The following is a 13831-nucleotide window of genomic DNA, read 5'->3' on the forward strand; positions in this document are numbered from 1 at the left end:
CAGAGGGATCCAGGAGCTAGCTAGCCGGTGCAGGAGCAAGTGTATAGGGGGTGCCAGTATTGACCCTGAAGAGCAAAGGGGGTGCCAGTGTGTGGACCCTGCAGTATATGGGGGGTGCCTAGTGAGAGGACCCTGAAGCGTAGAGGGGGTGCCTAGTGAGAGGACCCTGAAGTACAGAGGGGGCGCCAGCAATTGGGCCCTGAAGTGTTAAAAGTATACAGCGTGTAGTGTGCAGTGTACAGTGTTGAGAGTTGCAGCAGCAGAAGCAGTATACAGAAGCTACCTCAGTCAGGAAGGACTGGAGGGAGCAGTGTTCGGGACTTTTGAGCTAACCAGAGTGTCAGAAGTCAAGTTCAAGTACAGTATAGCAAGTCAGTGTTTTTCAAATGCCAGCAAGCGTTGGTCGGCATCCAGCCGGCATCAAGACAGCGCTGAAAGGCATTTTTCTCCAAAGTGTCCCATTTGTACCTAGTTGAGCCAGAGGAGTATCCCACACATTCCCTTCTCCCATCCCCAATACCAAATAAACAAAACAAACCAAAGATGCCGGATTGGTCCTTGACTCAAATCTCACACTTGGGTATTCAGCTTAAACGGGCCGAGGGTGTCACCGGTAACCATGGCAGACCCACATCAGGCCCAATGCCTGGAAATCCTGCTACACACTCAAGGGATTAGATTTTACCTACTACAAGCCTGTTACCCATCTATTGATGGGAGCAATGCAGGAGCAATGAAACACACATAATTAAGTCATGTGAACTACTGATATTAATAAAACCAGATTAAAATAACTGCAGTTAGCAATGTATCATCGAATCACTTGTGCTTCTATGTTGCTTGTAAGACAGAAAATGGTGCCTTGCTTAAGACACTTCTGATGAATGTGAAACATAAAAATTATAACCAATTTTTACCAGTGCCACGCTACAAACACTACCTACCTCTAACACAGAACCTCAAAAATAATTATTTGTTAATATGATGTAAATCTATATACTAAAATCATGCTGTAATCAAAAATGCTAAATCATCCTCCAGCATAATCACAAAAAAAATCACAGTTGCTCTATTTACAGTACACATATACACATAAACAGATAAAGTGATTCATACATTTTCTACATATATCTTATAATATATAACAAGGTGCACCTAAATGGCTAAAATAGCTACAAGACACACTAGCAGCGCTTAATATAGAGCTTCAGTCCCTATAGATAAAGTGAACGCGTGCAATGTCCATCCATATATTGGAAACAAATGCAGAGTCCAAATGCTTAAATTCCACCACCGTGCAGGTATGATATGAGCTGCCTTCACCACACCACCATGCAAGCCCTATGGTAAAAGACTCACCAGAGCCCCCTGAATCAAGGCCAAATGGATATCTTTGATTCCAAAGTTCCAAACCACGACTCCGGGTGGGATGATGATGGACCCCTCTCCTTATTCATACAACCATGGCATTGCGTATTCACATGTAAGTGGATGGAATGATATCACATAGTGTAATACTGATAAACCACACATTTATTTCACACAAAGATAAAACTCTACAAAAGTTGCACTCACAAACGTTCAGTATAGTAATAGCATGTAAAGAGGTAAACTTGCGTCAGGTCAGCATAGATTGATGTTCAACTGTCCCCGCTCGGTACCTAAGCAGACAGACCTCCGGGTATGACACCAAACACAGGCAACCACACCCTGACCGGTTTCGCCAACCAATGACTTCTTCCGAGGGTGTGGTTCCGCAGTACGGTCACTGATACAAATAGTGGGAGAGATGGGCGGCCCTCTCATTGCGGGACGGCGTGACGCTTCCGGCATCAACGTCATTGCGCTTCCTGTCTCGGTATCCCGAGATGTACTTCCGCCCACACTCACCTCTCCTCCTCCATCTCCTTTCCACAGTAACTCCACAATCACTGATTAACCAGGATAGGTGGGTCCCATGTACTAACAGGTCATCGGAGGTACTATATGTTTGGATAATAATAACAATACTTGTGCATCGAATATTATGAGAAGTACGGGCGGTCATATTACTACAGAAAGACGCAATCCTTCCGGGATCGACGTCATCACACTGCCCATCTCCCTAAAAGGAGAGATGCTCTTCCGCCAACATACCTTCTCCTCCTCCATCTCCGTTCCCAGGTTTAACCCCAAAATGCCTGATCACTCAGGCTAAATGGGTACCCCGGACCGAGGGGTCATGAGAGGTGTCGCATGCATAAATATTATTTATTATTTTTATGCCCTGTACGACCATACCAACAATATAATTACAATGTTCGTCATAGCATACAGTAAGATGGAAATTACAATCATAAAAATCATAATACATCCATAAATAATACATAATACACATGTAAAAATTCATGTTAAAACTTTAAAAACATTAAAAACCTTAAAATATATGGTTCAAAATGTATATAGAGCCATCCATACTCAAATTCACTAATAAGTCCAATTAAGGACTCCCCAGAGAAGGTCTAAAGATAAAGAGATATATATGTATAAAAAAAGTAAAAAAGATAAAAAAGGGGGGTAAAATAAATAAATATCACCCCACATCATATCTAATAAATAAGATTAAGATAAGCGATCACCTACACACATATAAATATATATATAAAAAAAACTCCTGATAGGAATAAAATTATACATATGCATTTTAAATATAATTGCCAGCTCAATAATTGCTAATGAAGCAGTTTATATCGAGTTCTACGTTCAACCCATTGGGATGCAACGCATTGGTCGAAAAGATCCAATGAGTTTCTCGTTTTGACAGCTCCCTCACTCTATTGGATCCCCTCCAAACTGGGTCTACACGTTCAATCCCCCAGAACTTTAACATGGTGGGATCGCAATTATGGTAACGCTTAAAATGGAGGGACACGTTGTGATCCTTATACCTTTATCTTTAGACCTTCTCTGGGGAGTCCTTAATTGGACTTATTAGTGAATTTGAGTATGGATGGCTCTATATACATTTTGAACCATATATTTTAAGGTTTTAAATGTTTTTAAAGTTTTAACATGAATTTTACATGTGTATTATGTATTATTTATGGATGTATTATGATTTTTATGATTGTAATTTCCATCTTACTGTATGCTATGCCGAACATTGTAATTATATTGTTGGTATGGTCGTACGGGGCATAGAAATAATAAATAATATTTATGCATGCGACACCTCTCATGACCCCTCGGTCCGGGGTACCCATTTAGCCTGAGTGATCAGGCATTTTGGGGTTAAACCTGGGAACGGAGATGGAGGAGGAGAAGGTATGTTGGCGGAAGAGCATCTCTCCTTTTAGGGAGATGGGCAGTGTGATGACGTCGATCCCGGAAGGATTGCGTCTTTCTGTAGTAATATGACCACCCGTACTTCTCATAATATTCGATGCACAAGTATTGTTATTATTATTATCCAAACATATAGTACCTCCGATGACCTGTTAGTACGTGGGACCCACCTATCCTGGTTAATCAGTGATTGTGGAGTTACTGTGGAAAGGAGATGGAGGAGGAGAGGTGAGTGTGGGCGGAAGTACATCTTGGGATACCGAGACAGGAAGCGTGATGACGTTGACGCCGGAAGCGTCACGCCGTCCCGCAATGAGAGGGCCACCCATCTCTCCCACTATTTGTATCAGTGACCGTACTGCGGAACCACGCCCTCGGAAGAAGTCATTGGTTGACGAAACCGGTCAGGGTGTGGTTGCCGCGGTCACGAGGTTGCCTGCGTTTGGTGTCATGCCCGGAGGTCTGTCTGCTTAGGTACCGAGCGGGGACAGTTGAACATCAATCTATGCTGACCTGACGCAAGTTTACCTCTTTACATGCTATTACTATACTGAACGTTTGTGAGTGCAACTTTTGTAGAGTTTTATCTTTGTGTGAAATAAACGTGTGGTTTATCAGTATTACACTATGTGATATCATTCCATCCACTTACATGTGAATACGCAATGCCATGGTTGTATGAATAAGGAGAGGGGTCCATCATCATCCCACCCGGAGTCGTGGTTTGGAACTTTGGAATCAAAGATATCCATTTGGCCTTGATTCAGGGGGCTCTGGTGAGTCTTTTACCATAGGGCTTGCACGGTGGTGTGGTGAAGGCAGCTCATATCATACCTGCACGGTGGTGGAATTTAAGCATTTGGACTCTGCATTTGTTTCCAATATATGGATGGACATTGCACGCGTTCACTTTATCTATAGGGACTGAAGCTCTATATTAAGCGCTGCTAGTGTGTCTTGTAGCTATTTTAGCCATTTAGGTGCACCTTGTTATTTATTTCTTGTCTTAATAGCAGCTGCTGACATACGGTTTGTTTTTATTTGTATGATTCAAACCACACTATTTTAAGGATTATTTTAAGGTTAATTTTAACCATTAAGGTGTTTTTAATCTTTGTGCGCCGGGTGAGTGGGTTTATAGTTCCATATTTATACATTCTACTCTTTATTTTACTATATCTTATAATATGTTCCATGTTCCAATATAAAACATAGGTATAAATTCATCAACATAATATAAATAATAGTAAAAACAGTGCTATTGTGTCCACATAGTACAAATTGTTGAAACTTTTGTGATATATCAGATAATGTTCAGTCTTCCAATGTGTCCATATTCAAACACAAATCACAATTGATTCCAATCATGCAATCTTTTTAAGTGGTGAATCAAAAACTCCTTTTTTTGTTTAACACAACATACTCTCATGTTGATCACTTTTCCCTACTCAGTGGACAAATTCTCACCTTGTTTGATGAACCTTATGACACAAACAAGCTCTAGCATTCTTTACACCTTGCAAGGTGTGTATTAGGAAGTTGTATCCCTCTTTCTTATATGCAGGTATTTACTAGGATTTGAACAATAATGAAAACATTGACCATAGTGCTTTCTGCACAAAAAAACATTAACTTTTATTTAAAAACAATTTAAAACAACTCACATTTACAAGTGTGCTTCTGTGTACTCAACATTATGCTTATCCTGATAACAGATTTGGATTGTTGGCACCTTTGATACAATGTTCTCAAGCACACGCCACTACTCCTCCTACAACAATGACTTGCTTACTCACAAACTATCTTTTAACATACCTAAAAAAACAATGAATAGTCTTTTAATACAAACATATAAAGATCAGCAGAAGCTCTGCTTTCATCTTTGTAGTGATACTACTGGTTGTACATTACTGCTTTTATTTAAAAAAACAACTCTTTGAGTTCATTGATGTACTGAAAACAATACACTCCTTGTGAAGCTGATTTTAGGCAATTACACCAAACCACTAAAGGCTCTCTGGTTTCTAAGCTACACTCTCTGTATTTATTACAATACAATTTTTTTAAATTGCAAGCTTGTAAAAATGTAAAGGTTTAATAAAATACTGCAAGCACTGCAATAACAACTAAAAAATATACACTGTAATTTCTTGCACTACTTTATATGATGTTTTTTTTTAAATATACAGTCAGATGGAATGCAGCAAACCCCTGGGTATCAAGCTGCTCATAGTTATCAACTTTTTGTAGACTGCAAGATGTATAATTCTGGAAACATCAATTAAAAATTTGATAAAACCACCACATTTTACTTTTTTTCTAATCTCACGTTACCTACACTATGCTCTAGATCTACAGTATAGTCAGACACCTACAGTATAATAAGAAACAGATTTAATGCTACATATGCTAGCTATGCATGGTTATAAATCACTCTGTCAAGAGTTCCACTCTCGGGGACGATGAGTAAAAACATTATACCATTTATGATGACATTTTCCTTACACATTTGCCACTGATGGCACACATAACTAATTATAACCTGAAAGGGCAACATGACAAAATAACCAAACTGATCTCTCCTCATAGGATACAGCTGTGTATCAAGCAGGACATCAACTAATAATCTTTGGCTTATTTAACCACCATTGGCTTTAATACAGTGGCCTTTGTATTTGTGAATTCCAAGAGAGGCATCTGATGTTAGCCTATAACTGTCAAAGAATGATGAGCTGTTGATAAAACATAATTATTCTCCTCACCTTCTATGCTGACTATCAATTTCTAAAATACCTATGTTATCATTGTTTCTGTGCCACGCTGTACAGTTCCATATTGTAGAAATTAATTAAAACACATTTTGGGATTTAGCATAAGAAAAGTAGGCAAATATAATACAAGACTATGTAAATACAAGACTTACTTATGTTGCTAATAATCAGGCATTACAGGCTTATAATTTGCTATAGAAATATTAATAGAGGTGTTAGAAAAAAAAAAAAATCTAGTCCAGTAGTTTAGTCTAGTGGGGTTTTTTTTAGTGGTTTTGGACATTCTTCCAAATGGAGTCTGTTAAATTTGAAACTTCTTAAGAAGATGAAATTATCTACCTTTTTAATTCACACTTTCATTGTAAAGTAATATACACTACAAAATCAGTAGTGAGATGTGCTGTGCGGAAATTTCTAACAACGGAAAAAACTATATCCAGTCCAGTGCTGCAGTATCAGTCATTCTCTTCAGCAGTTAACATTTCTAGGAGTGTTTGATAACTGTGTCACATTCTCATTCCATTATGACACAGCAGTAACGTAAAAGGTTAAAGGATAGAATTGGGCCGAACACCCCCCAAGTTTGGTTCATGCCAGAACTCTCAAACATTGCAAAAGCAGTGAACCCTATTAAAGTCTATGGGACCCGAACTTGAAAAATCAAATGTGACCATTTTAAAGGCATATGTGCAAGCTATTGGCCATAAAAAGGGTATGGGGGGGCCGGATACTGCCCTATGGGACACATCAATACAAAAAAATGTTTTTAAAAAATATTTTTTTAAAGGAGCAGTGATTTTAATGATGCCTAAAGTGAAACAATAAAAATGAAAAAAATCTTTTAAATAAAGTGCCTGGGGGTCCCCTTATTCTGCCTGTAAAGTGGCACATCTGTACCGTGTAAAGAACCTGCTGCAGCAAAACTAAAAAAACATAAAGAAAAAAAATGAAATTTAAATTAATTTTCTCTGCAAGCTTTCTTTATTTTGTAAACAACAGCTTGGGGAGCCACTCCATATGATGATGCCACAATTTAGTGCACTCGGAACAAGATTAGAGTTTTTTTTTTTGATAGATTCTGGGGTCTCTTTGGCAGACTTTGGATGGAAATAAAGTTATGCACTACAGTGAGCAAGCCTTATGTGAAGATGCCAATTTATAGTATCAGGCCAAAAATAACACATTTTTTTAAGGTAAAGTCTGGTGTCTCTTTCGCAGACTTTGGATCGAAGTACCAAGTGCGTGTAAATTGGGCTTTGGGTGTTAGTGGAGCCTTCACACTGTAACCCTATAGCGGTACCCTCAAAAGAGAAGTTTCAAAATAAATTTAGAAAACTAATTTGGGAATTGCTTTATTCTCCCATTTCACCATTTTCTTCCTCCTTTTCTACTCCTCATATATACAATACATTATTACACATTATTAGAACTTCTCAAAGATGTCCAGACAATGCCCCATAATTATACTCTTCTGTATTGGTGAGCTTCATGTTCATGTAGCCATCCACAGAGACCAGGTATCCCTTGTATTTCATACCCCACTTCAGTTTCACAATTACTGGCTTATCAGTAAGGCTATTAAGAAATGTTTTTGGGTTTAGTGGCAAATTCATTCTGCTGCTGAAGCTACCACTGATCTACAGACCAAAGAAAGAAACAATTTTCTCATGGAATGGTCCAAGAACACACCACTGGAGAGAGCAGGAAATAGCTGGAGGTACTTTTAGAGAAAGCAAGAAATGGCCTTTCTCTAAAAAATGTAAATTATATGCACCTGTCAAACAGGTGTGTACAAATTGGGCTTTGGGTGTTGGTGGTGCCTTCACACTATAACCCTATAGTGGTACTGTTGATGAAAGCAAGAATTGGCCTTGCTGTTAAAAAAACGAAATATATGCACCTATCAAAGAGGTGCAGAAAAAAGGTCCCTGGGTGTTAATTGTGCCCATAAAACTTATACCAAAAACATTACTTCCAAATAAATTAAACACCCGCAAAGCTAGGCAGCATAGACAGTCTTGCAGAGATTCCAGATGCCAAAAAAAAACTTTAATCAGTGACATTGGCATCGGGGGAGCTTGATAGCTGCTCCTAATCCTGGACTGATTAATTTTCACAAATTTTAGCTGTTCAATGGAGTCTGTGGACAGACACGGCCTTTTACCTGTCACAAAACCTCAGGCTGCAATGAATGCCCATTCAGAAAGCATGCTGGGTGCAGGGAAGCCTAGCAGCTCAATTGCATACTGGGCAAGTTTTGGACAGTGCTCTATTCTCATGACCCAGTAACCCAGTGGATCATCTACGGGAAAGCTCGCCATGTCTAATTTTGCCCCTAGATAACCTTTCACCATATGATGCAGACCCTGCCAATATGATGTAGAAGCTGACAGCCCTTGCAAAAAGAACTAAAGCATTTTTTAAATACATCACTTAGGAAGCCTCCTTCTCCACTGCTCCTCCTTTGACCAACAGAAACCTCAAAACTACGTTTTCCATGAGATTGTAACCTACCAGAGTCTGCAAAGGTGTTATATAAACTCCTCTTTAAGGCATCCTCAATATATTTCATCCTCTGCTCCCTCTGCGAGGGCAGGATGAGTTCCGAGACTCTCCTCTTGTAACGGTGGTCAAGGAGGGTTGCCAACCAATAATAATCCTTCTCCTTGATGCCACCAATTCACCGGTCCTTTCGCAGGCTTTGAAGAATAAGAGAGCCCATGCACCACAAGTTTGCGGAGGCATGAGAAGCAGAGTCCTCATGGGTCACTGAGGATTACACTCTTTGGAACTGCCTCCTCTCAGCCACGTACTACTCCAAAGGGTTCTGGGGACAGAAAACCATCTCTTCATGTTTGATGAATGTCTTCCTCTACTTCAATGCCTCCAAAACTTCCAGAATCCTCCTTCTCTGCCCTCTCCTCTTGTGTGTTCTGTGGCGTTGCAAGAATAGTGTCTGCATAAAGTGGGCCTTGAGAGAAAAGGAAGCCCTTCTCTTCCTCCCGCTGCTCTGCCTCGAGTGTCCTGTCCATAATCCCACACAGAGTATGCTCCAGCAGGAACACAACAGGGATAGTGTCACTGATACATGCATTTTCATGGCTCTCCACCCTTGTTGCCTCCTGAAATGGTGACAATGGCGTGCATCCTTTATCAGCAGTAATTGGCATGGGGAAAAAAGCAGATCTCCCCTGAGTCTGTAGTTGTGCCATAGTTACTCAAGTATTTGTTGATAGCCCTCTGCTGCATGTGCAGCTGCTGCAGCTTTGCCAAAGTCGAGTTCCACCTGGTGGGCATGTCACAAATCAGGCGGTTTATGGGCAGGTGGAATTCCTGCTGAGTTTCAGCCAACCGAACACTGGCTACTTATGACTGCCTGAAATAGCTACAGACTCCTATGGCCTGCCTTAGAAGATCTTGCAAAAATGGGTACCTGTTTAAGAAACGCTGTACCCAAATTGAGGACATGCACATGTGTCAACTTTTCCTGTCAAAGGGCAGAAAGAAGGTTAGTGCCATTATCGCACACCACCATTCCTGGCTCAAGCTTCTGTGACATAATCCACCTCTGGGTCTGCTCCTGCAGAGCTGAAAGAATCTCTACTCTGGTGTGGCTCCTGTCCCCTAGACCGACCAGCTGAAGCACGGCATGGCATCTTTTAGGCTGACTCGTTGAATAGCCCCTTGAACACTTAAAGGGTATTGGTGGTTCATTGGACAATTCAGCAGAGGGGGCATGGAGGAGGAGGAGGACGAGAAGGGGGTGGATCTGACAGATCTTGCATCATCATCACCAGCTGTATGGAGACGTGGAGCCAAAACAAGCTCCATCAATGAGCCCTGTCCTGCATCCTTCCTTGTTGCAAGCAGAGTTACCCAGTATGCTGTTAACTAAATATATTGTCCCTGACCATGCTTGCTAGACCACTTGTCAGCAATAAGGTGGACCTTGATGCTGACTGCCTTGCCCAATGATGCCACAACATTGCCATACAGACTATACAGAGCTGGAATAACCTTATGTGCAAAAAAAATACTGACTAGAAACCTGCTATTGTGGTACAGCACATTCTGCAAATTCATGTGAGGGGCAGAATCCACCAAAAGGAAAGGCAGCAATTTGGATAAACTGGCATTTAGACACTGGGCATGTGGGTGGCAGGTAGTGTATTTCTTTTTTGATGCAGCAGCTAGGGCAGAGAAATTTGCCTGCTATACTCTACAACTGTTGGTGTGCTGCTGACAGATGTGTTGCAAGGTCCTGTGACACCCTTTTCTATACCATCATCCTAGGCAGTGGACGCTGCTGAAAAGTTATTAGATATAGCAGGGGTAGACATGAAAGGTGAGGAGTGAGGAGAAGAAATTGTGTCCATTTTTTATGGTATTCAGGTGCTCTTGCCAACTGGTGGCGGGAGGTAAAAAGCCTTTGCAAGCATGTGGTACCCAAATGGCTGGTGTTTTTGTCCTGCTTGATCTGTTTGCAGCAGAGATTGCAAATTGCAACAATGTGATCAGCTGCACATGTGCTAAAAAAGACTCACACAGCTGAGTTCTGGGAAGTGAGCTGGGAGATAACAGCTCCACAATGTGATGGAATAGGGTGGCTGCATTTTACTGTTTCATAATGGGTGCCTCTGGAGGACATCCTGCCTTGTTTGGGTTGTGACTCCTCCTCATATCTATCATGCACCAAAGTCACTTTAGTAACCTTGCCTTTATCATCCCCTCCATCTTCATCATCACTGGAGCCAACTTGGCAAAACACTCTGGCTAAGGGAACATGACTGACAATTTGTTGTTTATCAGTATTCTCCCCTCTCTGTAGGCTCATATTACTACCTTCCTCAACCTCAGAACCAACATCAGAATCAAGTAATGCCTGTGCATTTGTAATTTGCCTGTGGAATTCCAACATGATAACGACCCCAAACACATGTCCAAGATGACCACTGCCTTGCTAAAGAAGCTGAGGGTAAAGGTGATGGACTGGCCAAGCATGTCTTCAGACCTAAACCGTATTGAGCATCTGTGGGGCATCTTCAAATGGAAAATGGAGGAGCACAAGGTCTCTAACATCCATCAGCTCTGTGATGTCGTCATGGAGGAGTGGAAGAGGACTCCAGTGGCAACCTGTGAAGCTCTGGTGAACTCCATGCCCAAGAGGGTTAAGGCAGTGCTGGAAAAAAAAGGTGGACAAACAAAATATTGACACTTTGGGCCCAATTTAAACATTTTCACTTAGGGGTGTACTCACTTTTGTTGCCAGTGGTTTAGACATTAATGGCTGTGTGTTAAGTTATTTTGAGGGGACAGCAAATTTACATTGTTATACAAGCTGTACATTTACCCAAGTGTAATTTATTTAGTGTTGTCACATGAAAAGATATAATAAAATATTTACAAAAATGTGAGGGATGTACTCACTTTTGTGATATACTGTATATGAGAATCACATACATATGAAATAATGACATTAAATACACAATAATCACCAACAAGAATCCTGAAGTTATTCATATCTTTTTAAGGCCTAACCTACTGTTTAATGAAAAATATATTGCCCTCAAAGATCACGATACATAGGTTTTGAGTTGTAGCTATCTTTAAAGGAGTTGTAAAGGCAGAAGGTTTTTTTTAATCTTATTCTATGCATTAAGATAAAAAAAAACTTTTGTGTGCATCAGTCCCCCTTAGCCCCCCTAATACTTACTTGAGCCCATCTTTATCTAGCAATGTTGCAGGTGCCCAGGATTCCCTTCCTCATTGTATGAGACAGCAGAGCGGTGCGATTGGCCCCCCGCAGCTGTCAAAGTCAGTCAGCCAATTAGGAGAGTGAGGGGCAAGGCCAGATCAGGGCTCCGTGTCTGAATGGACCTAGGGAGCTGTGACTGGGCTTGGGTGCCCCCACAGCAAGCTGCTTGCTATGGGGGCTCTCAAAAGGAGGGAGGGGCCAAGGGGGCCAAAGAGGGACTTGAGAAAAGAAGGATCAGGGCCACTCTGTGCAAAACCAACTGCAGAGAGCAGGTAAGTATAACATGTTATTATGTATATATATATCATTTTTTTTTTCTTAAACAAGACTTTACAATCACAATTACTTTAAAGCCTAATCTAATTTTAATATCCCCTTAATCAGTTCAATTGAACTGCCTGGCCCAAATAAACAACTTACTGTGCTAACAAGTGTGCATGCTGAGCACTAGTGATGAGCCAAACACCCCTCAGTTCGGGTCGCACAGAACATCTCGAACAGGGGAAATGTTCTAGCAAACATGCAAACTCCATTAGAGTCTATGGGACATGAACATGAAAAATCAAAAGTCCTAATTTTAAAGGCTTAAATGCAAAATGCAAAGTTATTGGCCCAAAAAAAAATGCTGGCAATAAAAGTGAGTACACCCCTAAGTTAAAATGTCCAAATTGGGCCCAATTAGCCATTTTTCCTCCCCGGTGTCATGTGACTCGTTAGTGTTACAAGGTCTCAGGTGTGAATGGGGAGCAGGTGTGTTAAATTTGGTGTTATTGCTCTCACTCCCTCATACTGGTCACTTGAAGTTCAACTTGGCACCTCATGCCAAAGAACTCTGTGAGGATCTGAAAAAAAGAACTGTTGCTCTACATAAAGATGGCCTAGGCTATAAGAAGATTGCCAAGACAATGAAACTGAGCTGCAATATGGTGGCCAAGGCAATACAGCGATTTAACAGGACAGGTTCCACTCAGAACAGGCCTCCCCATGGTCGAGCAAAGAAGTTGAATGCATGTGCTCAGCCTCATATCCAGAGAATGTCTTTGGGAAATAGACGTATGCGTGCTGCCAGCATTGCTTCAGAGGTTGAAGGGGTGAGGGGTCAGCCTATCAGTGCTCAGACCATACGCTGCACACTGTATCAAATTGGTCTGCATGGCTGTCATTCCAGAAGGAAGCCTATTCTAAAGATGATGCATAAGAAAGCCCGCAAACAGTTTGATGAAGACAAGCAGACTAAGGACATGGATTACTGGAACCATGTCCTGTGGTCTGATAAGACCAAGATAAGCTTATTTGGTTCAGATGGTGTCAAGTTTGAGTGGTGGCAGCCAGGTGAGGAGTACAAAGACAAGTGTGTCTTGCCTACAGTCAAGCATTGTGGTGGGAGTGTCATGGTCTGGGGCTGCATGAGTGCTACCGACACTGGGGAGCTACAGTTCATTGAGGGAACCATGAATGCCAACGTGTACTGTGGCATACTGAAGCAGAGCATGACCCCCCCTTCAGAGACTGGGCCGCAGGGCAGTATTCAAACATGATAACGACCCCAAACACACCTCCAGGATGACCACTACCTTGCTAAAGAAGCTGAGGGTAGAGGTGATGGACTGGCCAAGCATGTCTCCAGACCTAAACCCTATTGAGCATTTGGGGGACATCTTCAAATGGAAGGTGGAGGAGCGCAAGGTCTCTAACATCCACCAGCTCCATGATGTCATCATGGAGGAGTGGAAGAGGACTCCAATGGCAACCTATGAATCTCTGGTGAACTCCATGCCCTAGAGGGTTAAGGCAGTGCTGGAAATAATGGTGGCCACACAAAATATTCACACTTTGGGCCCAATTTGGACATTTCCACTTGGGGGTGTACTCACTTTTGTTGCCAGCAGTTTAGACATTAATGGCTGTGTATTGAGTTATTTTGAGGGGACAGCAAATTTACACTGTTATACAAGTTGTACTCTCACTACTTTACATTGTA

This window comes from Pelophylax lessonae (assembly GCF_965119305.1).
Source record: "Pelophylax lessonae genome assembly, chromosome: 2".
Taxonomy (NCBI): domain Eukaryota; kingdom Metazoa; phylum Chordata; class Amphibia; order Anura; family Ranidae; genus Pelophylax; species Pelophylax lessonae.